Source organism: Juglans microcarpa x Juglans regia, chromosome 7D (genome assembly GCF_004785595.1).
Source record: "Juglans microcarpa x Juglans regia isolate MS1-56 chromosome 7D, Jm3101_v1.0, whole genome shotgun sequence".
NCBI classification, from domain to species: Eukaryota; Viridiplantae; Streptophyta; class Magnoliopsida; order Fagales; family Juglandaceae; genus Juglans; species Juglans microcarpa x Juglans regia.
The window spans coordinates 3,677,664-3,688,512 of record NC_054606.1 but is presented as its reverse complement, the minus strand read 5'-3'; positions in this window follow the sequence as shown (position 1 = coordinate 3,688,512).

The following is a 10,849-nucleotide window of genomic DNA, read 5'->3' as shown; positions in this document are numbered from 1 at the left end:
TTCCGGCGTTTCCGCTCTCGCCTCTTTTTTTTCTCGGCTCTCGCCTCTTTTAAAAACTAGAGAAATAGTTTTTTTTTTATAAGAAAAACTAGAGAAATAGTTGTTCCCTGTAATTTAGCTTAATTTTTTTTTTTATAAATTTTACACATATTTCAAAAATATTCCACATCTCATTTTCTATTTATTTTTTATTATATTAAAATAATATTTCTCTATTTTTCTATATTATTTTTTTCTTTCACTTTTAAATATAGAACTATTATTTATTCTCTAAAATAGGGATCTAGATGGAGGGAAATTTTTAGAACATTTTCTAAATTTTGAGGTTATAAACAACCTAATGAGAATGCTCTAACATGTACAATATTGACCTGCGCAGGTTTTTTTTTTTTTTTTTTTAAATAATCTCCACTATATTGTAAGATGAATTTTGTTATTCATTGTCCCTAAATATCATACTTACTTTTATTTTTTTTTTAATTTTTTATTTTTTTTTGGTTTTATTTTATCCAAATTAATTGAGTTATTCTACTCATAATTCATATATCACACATTTAGTAAGAGAAAAAAATTATGTATGGTGTGTTGTGTGAGGATGATGAGTATAATTTTTCTTGTAAGATTTTCGGAAAAATTCAATTAGATCGAACAATTCCGGTCGGTCTGGACCAGACTAATAGAGAAATTAGTCAGTTTCAATCTCACTATATGAGAATTTTCGATTTTTCGTCCGATCTCAGAGTGAGATTTTTCACCTTAGATTAGACTGACCAAATATAATTATATATTTTTAAATATTTAAATATATTATTTTATATAGTAATTGTATAAGTTAATTATGTCATTTTCCTCTAATTTAAATCATTGATAATATAAAATATTAAATATACAATTACTAACATGCTATGAAATTATCAAGTAATTAATATATTATATATAATGATACATACTCTAATATTCCACGGTTAGTAACTATTAACATCACAAATATAATTATAATTAATTACTTTTTTTAATGACTTGGTTACATGATTTACGTTAAAGAACTCACTTACGTGAAATATAAGGAGAGGTTTTGTTTTTACAATGGTTAGTACGTTACGTTTGGGTTAAGTGAAGACACGGAAGAAATAGAAGTGGATAAATGGTTTTTACTAAATTTGGTTCATAGATGAATTTTGGCCTTTTTTAAGTGTATTTAATGTATTATGGGTCACTGAGATCTGATTGGAGTTTGGGTATGATGTTATTTATTTCTTAAAAACAATGTTAAATTTTATTTACTCAAGATCATGGTAATTATGTTTAGATGACAACTGATATTTGCTTGGCATTGTTGTGAAGAAATCTAGAGATGTTAAAAAGCTTATGTAAGTGGTGCTCCTATGATGAATTTTGCCTAAAATTGACTGAGGTGATTTTGTGAACAACCTGCATATTTATGATGAAAATAGTTTCGGTCATTTTCTACACTAGTTTCTGTATCTGAATTTTGAAATATGATATTTTATTATGAATGGTGTAGATGTGAATAGATTTATGTAATCTATTTCTCTACTGTATAAATTGTGAATATGTAGTATGAAGTATTTTATCTGATTATATGATATTATCTTATCAGTATACTATTTCATTATTGCATTGTATCTGAAGACCATGAGGCAAAAGACTCTGATATGCTTTGAATATGGGCACTACTATAGGTTTTAATTGTGGCCTCCAATTTCTAACCATACCACAAGTGTAAAACTATTGCCTCTAATTTCTGACTTTGCCACGAGTGTAAAATTGTGATCTCTAATTTTTTACCTTGCCACTGGTGTAAAATGACGGCTTCTGTTTTGAGTGCAATTCTGCTTGGCTATTCACAGAATGTGCAACCCTGCCACAGGGGTAAAATGGTGGCATCTGTTCTGAGTGCAATCACACTTTAGTGACATAGTGGTTTATGTTTTGCCTGTCTATCAGCATAATGTACAACCTTACTATGAGGGTAAACATGACTTTTATTTTTAGTGCACTTATTTTGTTGGCAAATTGATCTATGTTCTACTTGGCTATATGCATATATGCACAATCTTGTTACGAGGCTAACCATGGTATTTGTTATGCTGTTTCAATTATACTTGTTCATAAGGTCTTTTGTATATATTATTCTTAATAAAATGCTTTTGAAATTATTACTTATATTGTTTATAATTGCTTGTTTCTGCATTATGTAACTGGTTCATATTTACACATTAATATAGATTCACTACTTATTGAGTAGATGGACTCACCAGTTTATCCACCATTTTTGCTTTTAAATACTTGATGGTTGTGACAATTAGAATAGATGGCATGTGAGAGTATTATAAGAGAAATGTGAAGTAAGTGCCAAGTGACATAAGTGAATTTGCTTGAGTTAAGAGAATTTTTGCCAATATATAGTTTATTTAATTTAGAAGAATTTTTAAGAATCAGAGAAGATGAGAAAAATGAAGGAAAAATTTTGGACTTGTATGTTTATAATATAAAAACAAAGAATTAATAAATATTAGTCGATTTCCCTGTATTATAGAAGCATTTTGTTCAACATTCATGACTGCAACAAATGAAAGCCCCAAACACTCTAAAAAATTAGTCGATTTCCCTGTAAGAAAAATCCTCAGGAGTTGTGGAACATTTGAAAGAATTGAAAATGAAAGTTAAATTTACTACATAGCAGCCATTTTCGACTTTTACTCGTATATTTATTTTAGCGTCATGCTTCCCGTTGATTCAAAATAGAAAAAACAATTATTTAGAAAAGTATCAAAACAGATACATATCGCATGTCTGTATCATTTTTTTGTGCAAAAAGAAAAAATCCAAACAAAAAGAAAAAAAAAAAAAAATATATATATATATATATATGTACAAAATTGAAGGGAAATTAGAAAATTTTGAACTAAAAGAATAAACTAGAAAAACATTATCACAAAGGGAGGGAGGGAATACCTATCTGGGATATTTGAAATGGCAGAATAATAATTAATTACAAATGAAATAAGAGAATTGAGAAGAATGAAGAATTAGATTGACATGTGGGCGTGTGAAGAAGCAAAAGAATAAGGCCTGGTTTGGTTACACAAATCAAATTATCTCATTTTATTTCATCTTATATAATTACTATAATTTTCTCAAACTCACATATAAAATATAATAAACAATTCAACTTTTTCAAATCCTAAAATAAAAATAACATTAAAAAAATTATATTCTAATAATATTTTATTCGATTTTCAACTTTTATCTCATTTGATCACATCTCATATGTGTAACTAAATGAAGTCTAAGTGTTCTCTCTCTTTGCTACAGACTCGAGACTCCTATAGCCCGAGCAAAACAATTTTCAACAATCATTCTCATGAACAATGGAATGAGCAAATTAAACTTGTAGACTTTGTTGTATACATAAATTTAACTTGCTATAATACAATGTTAGTTTTAGCATCCAACAGAGTTATGACTTTTAGATCAATGGTTGGGTCACTGTCATTTGGTATTAGAGCCCGTTTTATCTCTACCTTGATGTTTATACAAATGTTTAATTTGTCTCTGATTTGGCCGAAAATTTTTGGACAATTAAGTTTTGATTTTTGGTCGATTTTGACTCGAAACAAAATTAGAAATCATGTTGAAACTATTTTTCTAAGTTTTTTGAGATTAAAAACATGGTTTTTGTCAGGTATGACACGGGTCAAACTGACCCAGCTGAAGGTTGAAGACAAGCAAAAGTTGAAAAATATCAATTTTCTGCAGTTTTTTTATTTTTCTTTTAGAATTTTCTGAATTTAGGCATTTATTTGGAAATATGTCTAATTTTTGCTCAATTTTTTATGCATATAATATTTATTTGGTTTAATTATATGCAATTTGGATAATTAAATTGTGCAAATTTATTAACTATGCTCATATTTAGTTTGCATGAATTGATTATTTCTACTCTAAATTAATATATGCAATTTTTTTATGAGTATATATAGTTAAAAGCATGAAATTAAATGTTATGCATAATATTATAGTTTTAATTATGTAATATTTTTGCTTAAATTAAAAGAATATTTTGTGCACAATAATAACATGTTAGTTTTAGTTAAAATTATGGAATTTATAATTATTCTCATATTAAGTTAATTTTTATGCATGAAAATAATTGTTTTGCATAATATTATGATTAAATCATGCAATTTCTTAGTTTAATTATGAGAATAATTAAGTGTATAAATATAATGTAATATATATTCTAATTGTGATTAAATTATGCAATATTGGAATATTCTCATAAAACTTAAATTTTATGCATAAAAGAAATAATGTCTAGTGATCCATATAATTTTTAATTAATTAGAAAATAGCCACAACATCTTTAATTAAATAAAATTATATATTAGGATTGATTAGGATCACATAAATAATATATAGACATTAATTGTAATTAATTATACTTAATATAATAAATTTGATCTCACAATAATTTTTATTATATTTATATAATTAATTAGGATAAAATATCAAATTATTCACAACTTACCTACAGGAATTATGAATTAATTAAATAATTTGATAGTTTTATCATAAAGTTTAATCTAACATTGAATTTATATCAAATTATAATCATAATATACCTTTTAGAATTATGAATTAAGTAAATAATTTGATAAATTATATCATAATAATAATTGAATTTGTTTGAATTAAAAATTTATCCCACATAAAATTTTTATGTCATTAGATTCAATTTTAAGCATGATTTACATTGGTAAAGTATGGAATTTTATTTAAGCCTCAATTTTTACATAAGCATGTAATCTTTAATTTTATGTAGTTGTACAACCTACAAATTTCTCTGATATTCGTTGTGATATCCCTGAACTTAAGGGAGATAACTATAAGGTCTAGAAGGAGATGAGAGTTCTCATTCATTTAGGATGGATGAACATAGACTATGTTATTATGAAAGACGAATTGCCAGGACTCACTGATACCAGTACTGCAACGGACATCACACTTTATGAACTATGGGAGCGATCTAATCGCTTCAGCATGATGTTTATTGAGACTAAAAATTCTGCTAGTATTCATGGTTCTGTTGACCAGCATAGAAATGCCCGAGACTTATTGAAAGCCATTGATGATCAATTTATCATTTCAGACAAGGCACTAATAAGCACCTTAATCATAAAGTTCTCATCCTTAAGGCTCACTAGTGTGAAAGGTGTGTGCGAGCACATCATGCAAATGAGGGACAATGTGGCTCAATTGAAGAAACTTAAGGTTGAAATATCGAAGCCATTCCTGGTGCACTACATCCCAAACACCCTTCCGCACCAATACAGACCCTTAAAAATCTCATACAATACACGTAAGAATAAATGGTCAATTAATGAACTCATGACCATGTGTGTTCAAGAGGAACGAAGACTGGTGATAGAACTGGGAGAAAGTGCAATGCTGACAACATGTGAAAATGGCAAATCTCAAGCTAATAAGAAAGGGAAAGGTAAAATACCTCCCCAAGCTGATATCAAAAAAGATTTCAAGTGTTTATTCTCTAAAAAGAAGAGACACATGAAGAAGTAATGCATCAAATTTCAAAAATGACTTGTGGACAAAGGTAATCCAACCTCGTTTGTTTATTATGAATCTAATATGGTTAATGTCAATATTAACACATGGTGATTGATTTTGGATTAACAATCCACATTTTAAATTCCTTGCAGGGTTTGCAAAACCTAAGGAAGCCAGTGAGAAGTGAGCAAAACATCTTATCAGGAAAAGAGATGGGCTCACATGTGGAAGCTATAGGAACATGCTATTTAACTTGAAGTAGTGATTTTATTTTAGAGTTAGAAAAGACCTTTTATGTTCCCAGTTTTTCTAGAAACTTGATTTCAGTTTCAAGGCTTGTACATTTTGAATATTCCTTTAATTTTTCAGAAACATCTTTCAGTTTATTTTATAAATTTGATTGTGTCGGAAATGATACTTTGTCTAATGATCTATATTGCATTAGTTTACAAATCAATGCCACTTATGATTCAATGCTAGTGTGAATATACATTGAATCATAAATGACATTGTTTTTTAATGCAGTAAAGACCATCGGAAAAAGTATCATTCTCGACACAATCAGATTTATAAAATAAACTGAAAGATGTTTATGAAAAATTAAAGGAATATCCAAATGGTACAAGTCTTGAAACTGAAATAAAGTTTATAGAGAAACTCGAAATATAAAATGTCTTTTTTAACTCTAAAACAAAATCACTACTTAAAGTTAAATAGCATGTTCCTATACTTTCCATATGCGAACCTATTTTGTTTCCTGATAAGATATTTTACTCACTTTCCACTGACTTTCTTAGGTTTTGTAAATCCTGCAAGGAATTCGAAATGTGGATTGTTGATCTAGAATCATTCCACCATGTGTTGTTAATATTAACATTAACCATATTAGATTCATAACAAACAAACGAGGTTTGATTACCTTTATCCACAAGTCATTTTTGAAATTTGAAGCATTCATTCTTCATGCGTCATTTCTTTTTATAGAAGAAACACTTGAAATATTTCTTGATATCAGTTTAGGAAGGTATTTTACCTTTCCCTTTCTGATGGTTAGAGATTTGCAATTTTCACGTGTTACCAGCATTTCACTTTCTCTCAGTTCAATCACCAGTCTCCCGTTCTATTGAACACACATGGTCATGAGTTCATTAATTGACAATTTATTCTTATTTGTCTTATATGAGATTTTTAAGGGTCTGTATTGGTGCGGAAGGATGTTCAGGATATAGTGCACTAGGAAGGAATCCGACATTCCAACATCGAGTTTCTTCAATTGAGTCACATTGTCCCTCATTTGCATGATGTGCTCGTGCACACCTTTCACACTAGTGAGTTTTAGGGATGAGAACTTTATGATTAGGGTGCTTGCTAGTGCTTTGTCTGAAGTGACGAATTGATCATCAATGGCTTTCAGCAAGTCTCAGACCTTTTCATGTTGGTCAACAAAACCATGAATACTAACAGAAATTTTAGTTTTAATGAATGTCATGCTTAGGCGATTAGATCGCTCCCATCATTCATAAAGTGTGATGTCCGTTGCAGTGCTGGTATCAATGAGTGTTGGCGATTCGTCATTCCTAATAGCATAATCTATGTCTATCCACCCTAAATGAAGGAGAACTATTTCCTTCCAAACCTTATAGTTATCTCCCTTAAGTATAGGAATATCACAACGAATATCAGATAAATTTGTAAGTTGTACAACTGCATAAAATTAAAGATTACATACTTATATTAAAATTGTGGTCTAAATAAAATTCCATGCTTTACCAATATAAATCATTCTTAAAATTGAATCTAATGACATAAAAATTTTATGTAGTCTAAATTTTTAATTCAAGTAGATTCAATCATTCTTTATGATAAAATTTATCAAATTATTTACTTAATTCATAATTCTAAAGGGTATATTATGATTATAATTTTATATAAATTCTATTTTAGATTAAACTTTATGATAAAACTATCAAATTATTTAACTAATTTATAATTCCTATGGATAAGTTATGAATAATTTGATATTTTATCCTAATTAGTTATATAAATATAATAAAAATTCTTGTGGGATAAAATTTATTATATTAAGTATAATTAATTACAATTAATGTCTATATATTATTTATGTGATCCTAATCAATCATAATATATAATTTTATTTAATTAAAGATGTTGTGGCTATTATCTAATTAATTAAAAATTATATGGATTACTAGACATTATTTCTTTTATGCATAAAATTTAATTTTTATAAGAATATTCTAATATTGCATAATTTAATCACGATTAGAATGTATATTACGTTATATTTATGTACTTAATAATTCTCATAATTAAACTAAGAAATTGCATAACTGAATCATAATATTAAGCAAAACAATTATTTTCATGCATAAAGATTAACTTAATACGAGAATAATTATAAATTCCATAATTTTAACTAAAACTAACATGTTATTATTATGCACAAAATATTCTCATAATTTATGCATAAATATTGCATAATTAAAACTATAATATTATGCATAACATTTAATTTCATGTTTTTAACTATATATACTCATCCAAAAATTGCATGTATTAATTTAGAGCATAAATAATCAATTCATGCAAATTAAATATGAGCATAGTTAATAAATTTGCACAATTTAATTATCCAAATTACATATGATTAAACCAAATAAATATTATATGCATAAAGAATTGAGCAAAAATTAGACATATTTCCTAATAAATGCCTAAATTCAGAAAATTCTAAAAAAAAATTGGCATTTAAAAAAAAAATGCAGAAAAGTGATATTTTTCAACTTTTGCTCGTCTTCAACCTCCAGTCGGGTTGGTTCGACCCGTTTTAGACCCAACTTAAAAATGATATTTTTAACGCCAAAAACTATGTTTTTAATAATAGAAAACTTAGAAAAACAGTTTCCACATGATTTCTAATCTTGTTTCGAGTCAAAGTCGACCAAAAATCAAAACTTAATTGTCCAAAATTTTTTGGCCAAATCAAAGACAAACAAAACATTTGTATAAACACCATGGCAGAGATAAAACGGGCGCTCTAATACCAAATGATAGATTAATAACGATTCTAAAAATACAGAATTAAACACTTATAAAGAATCGAAAACTAAAATGCATTGATGCGTACTCACACTCTCTCACTGTTTCTCTCTCGTTTTGACACTTCCAAATGTCTATTCACTCTATTTAGATGGTGTAAGACTGAAGATGATTGAGTGATTGAGTTTAGAGACCAAATTGGAGTATTTATAGCCAAGCTTCCATCAAGCTTTCGGTGGCTACTTGTCAAGTGTTCCACAACTTCAGTTGATCATGGGGAACGTTTCAACTGTTCTATGAATGTAGTAGAGACTCGGAGGGAAGTTGTAGACTACTTTAAGAGCTCCCAAAAAAAAAGAGAGCTTGAGACGGATCTCCGTGAGAAACGACCACGACTAGAGAGTTAACATACAAAGCTTTAATACAGGCTTCGTATATAATGTAATTACGTGTGTAAAAGAAATGGACACCTTTTCTCTATCTCACCAGCGAGATAGAATTTCACAAGAATTCTTTAGCTAATAGCTTAAACAAACTAAATCATATCATAAAATAAAATCTGATTGCATATTCAATCCATTGATGGGAAAGACATCAAAATCAATATATATTTCACATAAAACTAACAGATCAAAAAGTAAAGAAACATAGATGAATTGAAAAAAGGAATATGAAGTACCTCTTGCTGTTGCAGGGGGACAACCTCTCCTGTGGCCATCTCTTGTTGTTTTCATTGAGAGTTCTAGCAAACAACGCCTCCATAGCTCAACGACAGCGACAGGTCGACGACAGGAACTCTTCTCTCTCTATCTCTCTCCCTCTCTCTCTCTCTCTCTCTCTCTCTCTACAGACACTGGGTTTGCAAATATGGAGGAATATTGTAAAACAAAAAACGAAACGAGGCGGATATGAGAATTCCAACCCCTATATATTCTTCATTTTGAATATTGCAGCCGCTAATATATTTCTCAACGGGCTTTTTAAGTTTTGAAATTCCTAGCCGAGTGGAAAGTGGTTGCTACAAATTGCCAACTTATTTTATAATCAAATAATTATTTATTTTATTAAAAATAATTTTAATTTTGCATAATTACCTCCATTTGAAATAAAGAAATTTTCAATATATCATTTTCAAGGTGAGAAAATTATGATATTTTTTATTAGATGGTTCATTTATGATCTTTTTTTAATTTTTAGTTAAGAGCTTTGATCTTGGCTTCACTGTCTTGTAATTTTCTACTCTTTGCCAGTTTTGTTAATTTTCGATCTTCTAGATATTGCAGAGTTAATTTATGGTATGGATTAATTACTATTTTTGATTAAATGGTTAATTTAGAACCAATCGTTAATTCTTTAGGTAATGTGTTGAGGCGAGAAAATTTGGTTGCCTCTTGTCAGGCCTCGTGGTTTTAAGTGCTTTGCTAATCAACTTTTCATGGGCAGGTGATTCATACCTTGTTGCCGGTACCGATGGTTTGGGAACTTATAAAAGTTTGGTTTGGATAGTGAGATGAGATGATTTGTAAATAATATTAAAATGATTTGTGAATAGTAGTGAAATAGTTTGAGTTAATATATTTTATGAGATTTTAGAAAATGAGAAAAAAATAATAAAAATATTATAAAGTTGAAATATTATTTTTATTTTGAGATTTGAAAAAGTTGAATTATTTTTTATATTTTGTTTGAAAGTTTGGAAAAGTTGTAATTATTAGATGATTAAAAGAAAAATTTGAAAATTTGAAATTAAAAAATGTTTGTATCTGTGTTGTTTGGAAATTGAGACATGATTAGATGAGATAGGAGGACTTTGCTATCCAAACCAGGCTTGCATTTGAAACTGGAATCCATGAAACTATTGGGATTGATCTGGTAGAGATTTATATTGAACTCATTCTACATCCATGATCTACTTGTAACCATGTTTTTTTAAGTAAAAATCCTTATCCAAACTTCCTTGCATCCTTCACTGTATTATTTTGTTTTCTGTTTTCAACTTGTTTTCTAAGCCATCTTGACCTCATCTATATAGCGAACAAAGAATAATGAGATTACGCATCCATTGATGAAACCTTGTGTAGAGACAGACCTACATATTTTTTTTTTATGCAGGGTTTCCATAACATCATATTGCAATAGCATCTACCTTGCTGCATTTGGAAGATATGAATTTAGCAGCTTTTATGAGGATCGTCTT